Source organism: Cottoperca gobio, chromosome 6, assembly GCF_900634415.1.
Source record: "Cottoperca gobio chromosome 6, fCotGob3.1, whole genome shotgun sequence".
Lineage (NCBI taxonomy): Eukaryota > Metazoa > Chordata > Actinopteri > Perciformes > Bovichtidae > Cottoperca > Cottoperca gobio.
This window is the reverse complement of record NC_041360.1, coordinates 2,250,157-2,260,522: the sequence shown is the minus strand read 5'-3', so window position 1 is coordinate 2,260,522 and position 10,366 is coordinate 2,250,157.

Below are 10,366 nucleotides of genomic sequence, written 5' to 3'. Positions count from 1 at the left end.
CTGTTTTTTTTCAACCCACAATGGCTGAAGGAGGACAAGAGATCGATTTGGTCGCAGATATAAATACAACGCCATTTTCAAGACAAACTTTTCAAGAAAAGCTAGACATTGTGAGAAGAGAACAGCCAACCCCGATGCTAGCGAGACTATCACAGGGTTTGTCCGCCACTTTCAAATCACTAACTACGAGCTGCTGTACTGCTGGGAATGCCTGCTATTTACAACTGATCGATTTGGTGTTTGGAGCCACACAGGGTTTGGAAACTTGAGTTGTCTAACCAAGGCAGCAACAAGACACCAAAGCACGGCTGGGCACTTACAAGCAACGGTGCTTTTGAAAACCTTTGGGACACCTGAGTGGATCTACAACTCAACGAACAAGTGCGCAGGGAAACGGAGCTCCAAAACGAAAGGAAAAACAAAAATGGGGAAATGCGGATTTATTGATTATAAATTCTTCGGAAATATTAATATAACTCTGTTGTACTTGACTATGTTAATGTATATGCTGTGCATCTATAATTTCAATAAACATATTTTCATCTTGCATACTGATCGCTTTGATACAGTCAAAGTTAATTACATGTTTGTTTCCTGGTTTTCTCATCTGTTTATATATCCCTTGTATTCTGTTAAGGGTCAATTTGACCCATTTCAGGTTTTGAGTTGACCAAAGTTCTGGTTAACTTGTCATTTTCTTCATGACATTTTTTTACTTTTCATCATTTAGGGTGATGAACTGGGGTGTAATATATGAACACTTGGACGTGTGGTGGAACGTCTGTGCAGAGTTTGTATACAAAGATGATGTTGCGGGTCATTTTGACCCAGACACTTTGATGTGGGTAGGTAGCTGTTCAGACCCAAAGAAAACATGTCTCTTTGATGGACTTTATTTTGATTGCATTTGTTTACATAGTGACTGGCTCTGAACAGCCGTTTAGAACCAGGTGTGTGTGGGAATTAGGAGGAGGAGCTTTCTCACGCTTATCCTTGTCAGTGTTGTAATGTCATCTCTATGAGACACACAATGAAAAATGAGCTCCAAAAGATTTACAACTGAAGAAGCTTTATCACAGACTTTGGACTGTGATAGTGATGAAAAGGAAGAGGTTTCAGAGACCGAGGACAATACTATTGATGATCCGGATTATGAATATTCCTACTATGAAGATGATTCAGAGGACGATCCTGGCATAGTCTCTCCATCAGATGAAAACCAAGGAATGCAGCAATCCTTGACAGAAGTGACATGGGCATCTAAAGATGGTAACATAAAATGGTCAACATCACCACACCACAGCCGAGGCAGACTGTCATCTTCCGATGTCATCAAAATGACTGCAGGCCCTACAAGATTTGCTGCCACACGAGTTGATGATATTCAATCAGCATTTCAGCTCTTCATATCCCCACCATAGAGAGGATCATACTGGACATGACCAACTTGGAGGGCAGGCGTGTATGTCAAGAGACATGGAAGCCACTGGATCAGATTGACTTGCATGCATACATTGTAATCCTGGTATTAGCCGGAGAGTACAAGTCAAGGGGAGAAGCAACTTCCAGTCTATGGAATGAAGAGAATGGAAGGCCAATCTTTCGAGCAACAATGTCTCGAGTCATTTCACATGATAGCTTGGGTGATCAGATTTGACAACCGTGACACCAGAGCTGGTCGACGTGAAAGAGACAAACTAGCTGCGATCAGAGATGTTTGGGATAAATGGGTCGAAGTTCTTCCTTTGTTGTACAATCCTGGTCCCCATGTTACTGTAGACAAGCACCTTGTTCCATTTGTTCCAAATGTTATGTAAAGAATTGTTAAATATAGTGTTGGATTGTTGGATGTTGAATAACAAATGTATTGTATGTCCCTTCTCCAAATGTTCATATGATTTAAATTGAAGTTCTTGTTGGTTTTACCTGGTTCTTTGACTGTTTTGTATTTACACAGTAAGGGTCAATATGACCCTAGACCTCATTTCTTTTCAACATAATACAAGGGATATTTATGTTTCTATATAATTATATTGACTCAAAGAAAACATTCTGAGAAATATGCATATTCACTTTCTTGCCGAGAGTTAATGATAAGACTGATACTACAGACATGAAGTGGTATCAATCCTTTCACCTAACAAGAAAATACATGTGTGTATTTCCCAACATTTTCAAACTATTAACCTAACTACCTTTAAGATGTACGGTGACACTGAAAATCATGGGACCAAGGGATCCAACCAGAGACTGTATAAGGATCCAAAACATGTTTTATCAACCTGCTGTACATACAATGAACGTATGCTGTAATTGATACAGTAAGTCTTATTGTTTAGCTTCATCTGTGAAGTGAAGAAGGCCCTGCACCCCCACACATGTGTTTTAGTTTTTTGATTAGCTATGCTGGGAAGTATGTGAGGTCACCAAACTCTGTAGTAATAAACAAAGGTCACAGGAAAGTGATGGAGATTCCAATGAAGGATAGTTTGTACATTCCCAACCAGTCCTGAGAGGAGGTCTGATCAGCCAGAATAAGTGTGTTTACCATGTGTGAGCACGGCCTTTAAATCAAAAGGAAACAACACCAACAACCTCTATTTGGTGGGTAAGTGTAACACTGCAAAACAAACCAAACTGTCTTATCGTACTAAAACAGTTTATTGCAAGCGTTGTGATAGTACTCACATTGTACTGTCAATGTATCTATATATCAGTATAAAAGGTCCTGTAATCTTTATCTCATAAACACAGTAGAAATCATGGAACTTTAGGTGGATAAAGCATCCATTTAATCTGTACAAACAGTTACTACTGTTGCACACAATGCCTGTGTCTATATACTCATGTCCTTCGGACTCGTTTGGCATTGCTTTGTGTTTTCTCTACCTCTCAGTGAGGCTCTGCAGAGAGGGTTTGGCTTTCAGAGCCTGTTTTTTGTTCAGGGACTGTGGTGGTCTGCTGGGAGGTCCAGAGTCCAGATCATCAGCATGGGCTGCAGGGCTACATCCTGTTGCAGAGATCTTGTTGCTTGGGGAGCTTCCTCCTCGGCTTGGATCACAAGGTTTCTTTTTCTGTACAGAGGAGCCTATTGCTAGTGGAATGTTCCCATTAGAGTTGCTCAATGAGGTGGGGTTCAGTCTACAATCGTATGTCTGTAACAAAAACAAAAAGAGGAGAGTCTGAGATCCCAGGATACACTTTACAACCGGATGCTGAACAGGATATTTTTAGTTGACCAAAATCTTACAACAATTTTCAGCAAGTGAAAAAACAATGTGAAAGGGCGAGGTAGCCACGCCCTAATGCACATCCTGCTTTGTCATCTATTTTATTGACAAAGTTGGAACCCAAACACCCAATATCACAGATGACCAATTTGCCTCAAATAGCTTTACAATCTGTAAAGTGTAAAACACCCTCAACTAAGGGTCTACAGCAGGTGCGGGGAACCTCCGGCCTCCGGGCCGTATACAGCCCGCGAGACCATTTGATTCGGCCCTTGAAGTCATTCGTAAAACGTATGCAAAAAAAACCGAGTGTAAAACAGAGAAAGCTGGACGTGGAATGTCGCACTTTCCAGGAGAAATTGGACAAACTATTATTTCTTTGTGGAAGTAAAAGGCCAGTGTGTCTAGTTTGTGTAGTTTGTGTACTTGCGGTGATGAAAAATAATCTCGAGCATCATTACTGCACGAAACATGCCGAACTGCACGAGCTGAAAGGACGAGTGCGTTTGGATAAAGTTAATGCTCTTCAGCGGAGTTTGGCCCAACAAGCAGCTCTCTGCAGAGTGTAACATACAAACATGGACAGATAGATCGGTAGACCACCACACCAAGAACAGACTATTCCACCACTGCTGTGCAATTATCACTGCTATTTACAATATTCACTTTATTTTCTATCAACCACTTGGTACTGTGAAGTAAATAACTCCTAATTGTATTAATTCACACTTGATGATTATCACATGTATTTGTCCACCTCAATAAATATGTATTTTTGCACAACATGTATTTCTGCACAACATGTGTTTCTGCACAAAATGTATAATGAGCACTATATTAGTTATGAATGTAAAACACGTCGGGTACATTTCTCTACATGAGAGTTTCAGGTCTACAAATCATCTCGTCACAACGCTGCTCTCCAAGGGGCGTAACGGCGCCAACGTGGACCAATGAGGAGAGGCAACTCCCAGATGAATAGAACTATACCAAACTGTTGATGTGAATTCTGTACACTTTCTGTTTCACCAACATACAGCTAACTGGATCTTTATTGATTTGGACTGTGGACTTGGTGTGCTGAAAGTGCCCTCGGCTGAGAGTATTATTGAAATGCTGTCATCATCACTTTAAATAAATACTATCTTGAACATTCAGAAGTTTGCTGGATTGATTTGAAAGGCAGTCATAGCGTCCTCAGAACTCCGAAACCCAACAAAACCTAGTGACCCCGACGTGATATTCTGAACAAAAGGACGACTGCAAATAGAAGCCGGAGGAGTGTGAATCTTTTGATACTTACAAGCAGGCCGGACAACAAGGTAAGCAAACCTGTTTAATACGAAATTGCATTAGTTTATAATAGAATAATAGTACTTGTAAGTATCAAAGGACACACCCCGACGACTGTCTTGTAAAAAAACAATGCTAAGTTTGCATATACTGAAATTGATGTGATGATGGCTGAGTTTTGACAATACTACATGAAACTGTGCACAGAAGGTATTAAAAGTGAATCCGGTGTAAGAAATTAGGTTTTCGAGTAGCGCCCGATTGAATAGTGTAAGTTAAAATATCAAGGCTTTGTGAGAAAGCGCAGTCTAATCGACTGGTGGGAGTCTATGCAGGAAAAGGCCAAAGCGGCCTGTTCTGGCTAAAAAGAGAAAGCCTTAACAGTGAATATCTGGATTTAATTGCGTGGTGGAGGTTGACAAATTACTCATTGTCTTACGATAAATTTATTCATCTCCCGTAGACGACCATAGACATAGTATAAGATTAACTTAAAAGATCGTGAAATTCGGCTGTGTGAGAGATGGGTGAATTTCTCTTAGCGGGGGCTATAAACCCTATTTAATCCAACGTAAACTGTATAAAACGGGTATCAATGCAGTGTGGGTTGGAAATTATTTATTGAAGGATGTGTGTGTGTGTTGTTGAAAAGCAATATTGTCTATAAGTGAATGAATTGAGGCATTTAAACCAAGCGAATTTAGAGCTAACAGCTATACAGCCCAGGGAGCCTGACTGAAGCTAAAGAGGAGCTAGCGCTCGTTGGGTGATACATTTACGTTTGTAGCGGAAGATTTAACCCTAGACACAATGCCTAATGCACTTTGGAGAGAGCACCTTGTACATCATGACGAGCAACACAGGCAGACAGAAGTGCAGAAGGAAGAAGAACATCTGACAATCACCAGAAGATTGGCAAAGGCTCAAATGGCTGAGAAAGACACTGAGGCTTCAAGAAATAAGAAAGATAAGAGACAGATGTTAATGGGACAGTACGATACTGGAGAATTCCCAGAAACAACAATACAGACTCATACACAGCAACAAGTTCCTCAGAATGGACCTCCATGGCAAGTATCAAACAGAGGAGCATGGAGAGGGGGTAACAACCGCTACAGAAATTATGAAAGAGCTCCGCCACAGGGATGCTTTAATTGTGGAAGCGCATCTCACTGGGTCAAAGATTGCCACCAGTATGGGCAACAAGGAGGAGGAAACCCCTACCAAGGAGGAGGAAACCCCTACCAAGGAAGAGGAGGATTCCCTAACAGTAGAGGAGGAGGATATCCCACCTATGAAAGAGGAGGAAGAGGACAGCAAGGTCCTGCAGGAGGAAGAGGACAGCAAAGTTTTGGTAGAGGAAGAGGAAGAAATCCTCCCAACACTCACCAAATGCCACTCTCTGCATGGGAACATTCCCAGGAATGGGATGGTTCCTCACAATGAAGATGCCCAGAGGATCCAACTGCAGGTGAAGCTATTCCAGCTCAGAATGAACCAATGGTCACCTGTACGATAGAAGGAGAAAAAATGGAACTGATGGTGGACACAGGAGTAACAGCGTCCTGTATAACTTCCTTGAAAGGAAAAACACCACCTCTCTCTACAAAGACCCTTCGAACCGTTGGATACTCGGGAAGAACAGAAGAACAAAAGTATACCATACCATTGGTCACTGTACTTGGTAAACAATCCCTGCTACACCCTTTCCTCTTCTCCCCAAAGTGTCCTGTAAACCTGATGGGTAGAGACCTGCTGGTTAAAACTGGAGCACGAATTCTATGTTCCAGTGATGGACTGACTCTACAGTTTCCTGGACAAATACCTCTGCATGGACAGTATCAAACAGATCAAAGGATCTTGGTGATGACATCAAGCCCTACCCAAGACATTGAAGAAACTACCACAACAGTGTATTGGAGCCGCCTGTTGACAGAAGGTCAAGACACTCCAGGAGTCCAGAAGACTTACATGGAATGGAAGCCTTGGATCAACACATTAGCTCCATATGGACCTCCACTTGATCCTTTACACTGCACCTATAACTACTTGCGTCAACCTGACGAAGAGTATCAACAAGCCTGGGAGGAAGAAAGAAACATGACAAAGGAGCAAATAGAAGTCAAGGACATCTACGTGGGACCTGTCAGGTAAATTAATCCTGATCTTCATTAATCCACACTGGAAAGACTATCACATGTATTTGTCCTACCTCAATCAATATGTATTACGACACTATGAATATGTTTCTGCACTATTATGTATTTTCTGCACAACTATGTATTTTCTGCACAATTATGTATTTTCTGCACAACTATGTATTACAAACATAATAGGGGCACTTCCCCTTTAAGAGTAACAGGTCAACAAACCATCACTTCCGGACTGCTGACGGAGGAGCGTGTAGGCGCCAAACTGGGACCAATGAGGAGAAGGTCAACGCCTACTCCATGTATTAGATGCGAATTTTCAAATGTTTGGACACACCTGGAGCGGAGCCGTGAGACCGCTACGATGGGGCTTTTTGAGCCATGCGGTCTATGGAAACGGCGACGCGAAATGTGTCCTCAGCTGAGAATATTTTCTATGTTTGACTTATCACGTTAAATAAATATATCGATTGAACTAGAGGATTGCTGTTTTGATTCGACATTTAAGCTCCGAGTTCTTCAGCTTTTTCCTACCCTTTAATTGGCGTCCCTGGGTGGGCATCCCGAAAGGAGAAGTGAAGAACGATCGCCGAGTATCGTTGACTGGTATTCATTGCACGTGCAAAAGATCAGGTGAGAGTGAACACCGGTTGAAACAAATATTCACTGCAGGTAGACTAGGAAAACTTATTAATGAATGCCAGCAACAATGTTCGACGGTCATAGCTAATACAACTGCTGTTAAACAATAAAAAGCAATCCTGAATGTTGAAATACAAGTGATAAGAACAAGCATCGAAAATATTATTTGTGTTAACGATATTTATTAAAAGCCTACGGAGGGTTCCAGCGTAGTCTGGTTAGGGCCACGTGCTCATATTACTCAAACAAATCCCAGAGTGGGTGTCCGGTCTGGTACCGGATAAAGCTTATGGTAAGCTTGCATTGATATAGTTTAATACGAAAACACCTAAGGAAGGTAGCTAAGAAAGCTTAGTTAGTTTAATGTTAAAGAAGTCCTTTGGCAGGCAGATAGGTATAGTTTAATTCAAAGACTTAAGGGAAGCGTGGCTTAGAAGCTAGTGTTGTTTACCAAAGAAGGATAGTGATTATAATCCTGAATTACGTGAGAACCGATGACGATCGCCTCATAGTCTCAGATGTTGTATATCATCTTCTTTGCGGCAAGCATAGTGTAAAACATGTAAAGATTTGTGTATTGTTGTATTGTTGTGAGTAAAGTGTGACTAAAGCAGGCCTAAGGCGAGGCTAAGCTAGCGCTGATATTTAGCTAATGCATTGGAGTTTGTAGAACGGGTGAAAACTGTTCTAACTGACTGGTAGACGGTTGTGAAATCAAAGAGAACCGTGGAGTGTATGTGAAGTAGTTTTAAGTTGGAAAACTGTGAAAGAAGGAGACGTTTTTGTGAAAGGCCTCAGAGATTAGGACCAGCTAACGGTGGCCACGTGATGCTGGGTCGCTAATTCCGCCTACTTATGGTTACGAGGCATGTGAAAGTAAATTGTGATAAACTAAACCTTGAATCTTATGCTGGAGCATTTTGGGTGGAAATAAAATGCATAAGTGATGTAGTGACCGAGTGATTAAAACCAAAAATGCGAGTTTTCTCCAAACTGGAAGGAGAGAAAATTTAGAACAAAGAAACCTCCATTTTCTATCCTTCTTCATCCGGGGGGAATTTAAAAAACCCACATCCGGTTGATAGCTAAATGCCTCTGGTGGACAAAATTGAGACTACAACTAAAAGTTTATAGAAACTTTACAAAATTTAAACACCTCCACCTCCTGTAGGACGGCAATTAAAGTGCACCTAAATTTAAAACCGTGCACCAGCAGACAAATTGGTAAATTACAATTAAAATCCAATTGAATTGAGGAAAGCTAAAGAGAAGAAAAAGGTGAAACCAGAACCCCAGACTGTAGACCGGACGTGAGAAAAAGGACTGACGTGAGAAAAAGGACTGACAAGAGAACATGACTCCCCAGCAACGGGGATCCACACTTCCGGAACCAGGTTGTATATCTGCATTCACACACACTATCATAGTCAATTAAAGGAGGCTGAATTGTAAAGTGTAGAAAACTGTCTCTTATATGTTTTTGAGAAAACATGTTTAATAAGTGTGTGGATGACAGATATGTAGACTTTTTGTGTAATTCTGGAGCAGACAGAAATGATTAGAACAGAACAGAGCCGCAAAATACCAGCTAATGATAGATTACGTTCAGAATAATAAATAATAATAAAAGACTTTAGTCAAGAAGTGTCAGCATAACTCATTTAACACACACGGTCACGGCTTCTTTGTATCCCTCTGTAAAAGGCCGGCGTGATTTCCTCTTGGATGGCTGTCCGTTCCCACCTCTCCCAAAAATATTCAAACCTCATGACATTTTGTGAAAGACTATAATCGTCGACAGACGAATAGTAGGGAGATAGAATCTTCTGAGAGTTTAGTCTAAACAGTGTAGGGAGCTAGAAGCTCCTGAGGGTCCGATCGTAAATGTCATGAGGAAGAAATATGGTGAAGAGAGTTTGTAAGATAATAGGGAATGAAACAGCTGACAAATTATTTAAGAAAATAAAGTTTTGGTAAACTCATCTGTTTTAGAAATACCAGACTATAAGCCTTTTATTTAAACAGCAGACTTCATGACATTAGTATTAACACAGAACCATGGAGATAAGAGTAGACCAGTGGTTCACTACTCTTCACAACTAGACCCAGTAGATAAGGCGATGCCTGACTGCACATGAGCAGTAACTGCAGCTTCAATGGCAGGTCAGGCCTCTGCATCAAGTGTTATTCAGGCCATTGACTTTAACAGTGACACATGCAGTGTCAGTTTTGTTTTCACAACCGCATCTGACTATAGAATAATGTACAACTTTGATCCATCTACATTATTTCCAACAGCTGAAGACGGAGAATCACATGACTAAACGACAGAGACGGACAAGGAACTTCACCAAGACCAGACTTGACTGACGTTCCCTAAGAGGAACCAGAGATAGAAATGTTTGTTAACGGTTCAACGGTTAAAGTAACCTAGAGGATCCGAATGTGACAAGATTTCTGTAGTGACACAGACCGACGTATTAAAAGCAGAAGCTCTACCCAATCATCTGTCAGCAGAGCAGCAGAACTGATAGCATTGACAGAGACATGCAGATAAAAGAAAGACAAAGTTGTAAATATCTACACAGACGGTAACTATGCATGTTCAACATGTGTTTGCTCAACAAGTACAGCATAAAGGTATGGTAACATTGACTAACAAACATATTACTCACTCTAATAGAAGACTTATTGAAGGCAGTACAGCTACCAAAGTATATTGCTTTATATAAAGGCACAACACATATGATAAGAACTGATCCAGTTTCAGTAGACAACAATATGTAAATGAGAAGACAAACACGCCAGAACACAAGACAGAGATATTGAAAGAGATGCAGAATGCAGCTCTAAAGTAAGAACAAGCCGTTTGGACTAAGAATAATTACATACAAGACAGAGACGACTGACGAAAGAACACTTGACCAGAGAAGAACTCAGTACTACCAAGAAGATTATATAAATGTGTGTATTGAGACACGGTATTTGACCATGTCTCAAAAGGGGGAGTATTATATTGAGTATTATATTAATAGAGTATATTCATAGCAT